This window comes from Chenopodium quinoa, unplaced genomic scaffold, assembly GCF_001683475.1.
Source record: "Chenopodium quinoa cultivar QQ74 unplaced genomic scaffold, ASM168347v1, whole genome shotgun sequence".
Taxonomy (NCBI): domain Eukaryota; kingdom Viridiplantae; phylum Streptophyta; class Magnoliopsida; order Caryophyllales; family Amaranthaceae; genus Chenopodium; species Chenopodium quinoa.
The window spans coordinates 7,275,752-7,280,793 of NW_018745410.1; the positions used below are offsets into that span (position 1 = coordinate 7,275,752).

Here is a 5,042-nt window from a genome sequence, read left to right on the forward strand (position 1 = left end):
ACCAATTACGACACGACACGTGTCCTTCCCATGACACCTGGGATAACCGGTCACCTAGGCCCAACTTCCGAGGGAAGCCCAATCAGCCCAAGGTTAACCTAAACCTAGATTGACACGTTTCCTGAGGTTATAAATACCTCCCTTAATCCTCATTAAGGGAGATAACGCTAAAAACGAAGATTACACACATTAAACACTCTCACCTAGAGAGACCCAATCACTTTAATTTCCGCATTAATTACTCCTTAATCAAGTACTAACTTGACCGTCGGAGGCGGATCTCCAATCAGCCGGAGCATCCGTTTGTTTTGCAGGTACAGGCGTCCGGTTCCAGTCTCGGAATTGTAACTCTCCCGCAAGACATCAGAAAACCCCGAAACAACACCAATCACATACCTTTGCCTCTAAGCGCACCTTGCATAATTAGAGATCAAATAATACTTGCAATATAAAATAGTGCACATCATATGAAATTCAGAATGTATAACCAAACAATTTAACCCAGTCATCTCTATACATGATACTAAGTTCTCGATCCGTCCTTAAATATGCACCTAAAAGTAAGGTTTCGTAACTCGTACGTACCTTGAATAATAAACAAATTGGTAAACCACTTTACTATCTAGAAATCACCTTCAATAAACTCCTCTCCTAAACCAAACAATAACATCTCAATTAATACCCAATCAATCAAATTTACAGCAATACTAAATTACTTTAAAACCTTCAAAAATCCAAATCAAACAACGCTTTAAAACCTTCCCTTTAGTTAAAATTAAAGGCTTATATATAGTTTTTTAAATTTTCTTCATAAGAACCTTAAAATACACTCTTATATATGAAATTACAGCAAGTTTAAAGTTTAATAAAAATCTTAAAATTATGTAAAGACCCCTAATAATCTCCCTTTTTAATGCGTGATTAAACCCTCTTCATAAAACATCAAAAATAGTACTTAGAAACCATTTCCAACACTTAAAACTTCAATAAAAACATATATTTATGCTGAATCAACTTTAAACATAATTAATTTTATTAATCAAACTCAAGGATAATATTTTAAGTATACAAAAAAAAATCGTTAAAATCAAAAACTGCTCAAAAATCATATTTAGAGGCTTAATTTGGCCACGAGTGGGTGGTGATCACTACCAAAGGTAGTGTGTCTTTCTTAAAACGTTGTTTTCACATGAAAAGCATTACTTTTTTGTCAAAATTGGATGAGTTCAGAACCTGATCAGGATTAAAACGGGATTAATATTAATGAATGAAAATCTTAAAATTAAAACACGAATTTAAGTGTTTAAAATAATCTGGAATTAAGTTCAACTAATCATTAGTTATAATCACCAAAATTTTAAAACATTATTACTATAAAAGCCCTAAATCAATTGTTCATAAAACCCAAAAATCATGATTTTCAACAATTAAAAACCCTAGGTTATAAAATTTACAAAATCTGAAAATTATGACATTTATAGAATCTGAAATTATAAAGTTTAATAATCAAAATAAAAGTTGATACTAATTAAATTAATTTCAAATAAAAATCAAAACCCATAAATCAATAAATATAATTTCACAAATTAATAAAATAAAGGAGAAAGAAAATAAGACTAACATTTTTGTGTGGAAAAATTTTGGGGATTCATAGGGTATTTATAGGAGAGAATTGTAGGGTAAATAGGAAGATTGGGCCTCATAAAAATAATGGGTCAATTAAGTAAACAAATGGGTTAGGCTTGTTTGATTGGACATAAATTGTAGAATAAAGGTGCATAAAAAATTTGTTCAAATAATTTTTGATACAGATTAATAATTTGAAACTTTTGAAATTAAATTCCGGAAAACAACAAATAAATATTATAAATAAAATAAAATTTCATTTATAAAATATTTTAAAAATATGGGGAATTGTAGTACAATGTTATATGGAAATTTGTAATTTGATCTATGTTTAGTTAATAAATTTTAATGGTTTGGCTACTTGATTTGGAATTACTCAGTAATTTATTAAATTTTCAATATGACTTTGATTGTTTTTAATTGATGTTAAGTGTATGGTAGTGGGTTGAATTTGAAAATTCAGTATGATTTATGCTTTTGGTTCAGGATTCCTTAATTTTTAATTTTAGGTAATTGTAAATTAATGATATGATGAATTGATGATTTATGATTGTTTGGATGCTTGTTATTGGTCGAATGGTGCTATTTTAGTATATTTCGTTTAATATTTGATTTTTGGTAGATTTAGTGTTTAGGGTTTTGGTTAAATGTGTTTGATTATTGACATATGTTAGATAGATTATCGGTATACTAGCTAAGATTTAGAGATTTGAATTTTTAATGTTTTTATTTTTCTTAAAGTTGATGTTGTATTCAACATGCAGTTGAATTTGGGATGTCCATGGAGCTTATTTTGTCAAGTTGACCAGGAGACTCTTCGATCTAATCCTTGTATCCCTTTTTCTCTTTACTTTCAGTCTAGTGATTTGCCTAATTCTTGTATTCAACCTGATCATGATTGGTTTGGTACCTTTTTTCTCATGAAATTACTTTAATTTTTTTTTATGGAAATTTGATATAATTTCAATAATTATTGAATTATCAAGTTTGGGGAATTGGAAGAATTGAACGAAGTATTTGATTGAACGTTAATTTGTCAAATTGCATAGATGATGATTGAATTGGTTGATAGTAGTTTTGAGGTTTAAAATCAGATTACACAACTCAGTTTTATTGCAATTGATCTAGGGCTTTGTTAATTTGTTTCAATAATTGTAATTGATTTAGTATTTTGTTAATCACTACTACAAAATTGGCAAAAGAGACCTTAATTAAGATACCGGTTAAGTGCATAATAGGTCTCTTATAGAGGAGAGACCGATTATCTTGAAATATCAAAGAGACCCGTCATTTAAGAAAACAGGTCTCTTGGATTTTTTTAAAAAAATTGAGAAAAATAGAGAGACCCGTCATTTTTAGATGACACGTCTCACGTAATATCCAAGAAACCGGTCAATTATAATAGCCGGTACGGTCTCTTAAATGTTGTTTTTTTTAAAATGTGAGAAATTAGAGAGACCCGTTATTCTAAATAACAGGTCTCTCGAATTGATTCTCCCATATATGTAGGCAGTCATAAGCCCATTAAGTCCCAAACCCTAGAACCTTTTCATTTTCTCTTGTCCTCCGCCGCTCTTCATCACTCTCATTTCATTTCTATTTTTCTTTCTTTCTCTTCTCCCTCCTCACATCGATCTATCTTGCTCACTCCTCAACTCATTTTTTCTTTGTCACAAGCGAATCTCGCACAAAATATAAAAATAATTACATCATTCGCTTCTTTCTAAATCTGAAGAAGTTATCTTCACTCTATAGTTTCAAAATTTCAAGATCTTTGGCCAAGGTGAGTTTTGTTTTTCGGTTTTTCTTAATGAAAAACCTAAATTTCTTAGAATTATTGATTTTCAACATCTTTTTTATTGTTAAAAAACAATAATCTGTCCGATTTTCCATTTAGCCATGATAGTAGATTGTTTGTTTGCTTGTTAATGTTTTCGTTTCAAATGCTATTTTTGCCATTTTATTATGACATTTTCATTTAAAAACACCTTTCATATTCAGATCTAGTAATTGTCGTCTTTAATAATTTCGTATTTGATTTTGTATTTCTGTTTCCATTTTCAATTTCGATTTCAGCGCTTTATATATAAGTTTTTTTTATTTTTTTTATTCCTTTGAAAATTTCTTGACGAATTGTTCTTTAAGTTGTCTTTAAAATTAGTATATTTTATCTTTCTTTGATTTTGCATGTGTTCATTGCCATTTAAATGTAATTTTACTTTTAGATCTCGTATTTCATTAGTTAAATTGCACAATTTCTCAAAAAAAAAATTTTATTGTAAACGAATTTTATTTTATATCTCGTTTTTAAAAATTGTGTTTTTTTTTTCTTTTTCAACGTGTCATTGTTATGATTTATTTTCGGATAACAATATTTTCTTTTAATTTTTTTTAACATGTGTATATTTGTGGTTGTAGGAAACGATCTCTCAAGTTTCAAGTTTGAAGCGAATAAATCTGCAATTGAAGATCAGGAAGTTTAGTCATCATTTTTGATTTTTTTTTAGTTTTTTATGTATTGAACTTTCATTCATATCTGTACTATGTACATAATTTTTGAGGTATATGAAATACAAGAATTATTTTTTTACTTCTGATTTTTGAAATGAATGGTGTCCTTCGAACAAGTGTACTATTACGTTAGTGGGTTCAGAATTATTAGAAATCTAATATATTCAGTAAGGTTAAGTGATCGGAATTCCAAGGTGGAGGCCGCTTCCGATCATTAATATTAATGCATAATTAATATTACAGCTTAATCTTGACAGAACCCTTCGGGTCACACCCTTAGCAGTAAACGAACCGACTCAACGAATTAATTCGGAAGAAATTTATTTGTCGCCCGATATTAATTAATTAGACGTCGGTAATTCAAGCTTGGAGCGTCGAAACCGAGCATCATAGAATCTCAAATGTCGAGCCAAAATTTAGGATTTGGCGAGACGGGAAAATGCTTCAAGTAACAAGTAAAATCCTAGCCTCTCGAAAAGCTAGGAAAGCGCGCCCAATAGGAGCATGCCACGTGGCACCACACATGGAAAAAGGCCACGTGGCAGCCGCCACGTGGCTGCGCGCCACGTGGCTGCGCGCCACGTGGCAGCGTGCCACTGTGGCGACCCATGTCGCAACGGTCGTGGACCCGGGGCGATGGATCATGGACACGGGCCAAAATAAAATGGACCAACCGAACGCAATTTGGGGCTCAAGGTCGGGTGACACATGGTTAGTTCACTTTGCATGTCAAAATGCCTTTGGAACCAAGTGGGAAAGTGGTCCTCACCTAACCATGTGACATTTGTTACCTGTTCCTTGATTTATTTAACTAAGGATTGAATTCATCAATCTTTCCATATGGGATCTTTTTGTGAAAAGTCCCACATTGAAAGATGAGTGGAATGCACAAGCTATCCTTCCTT

General features: G+C 31.3%; 1 long non-coding RNA gene across 1 annotated transcript; it reads left to right on the plus strand.

Moving 5' to 3' along the window:
• The first annotated feature begins 3,059 nt into the window (after positions 1-3,059).
• Positions 3,060-4,216, plus strand: LOC110713241. The gene is made up of 2 exons (XR_002509829.1): positions 3,060-3,409; positions 4,045-4,216. It is a non-coding gene; the product is annotated as an uncharacterized LOC110713241 (long non-coding RNA).
• The last annotated feature ends 826 nt before the right edge of the window (positions 4,217-5,042 follow it).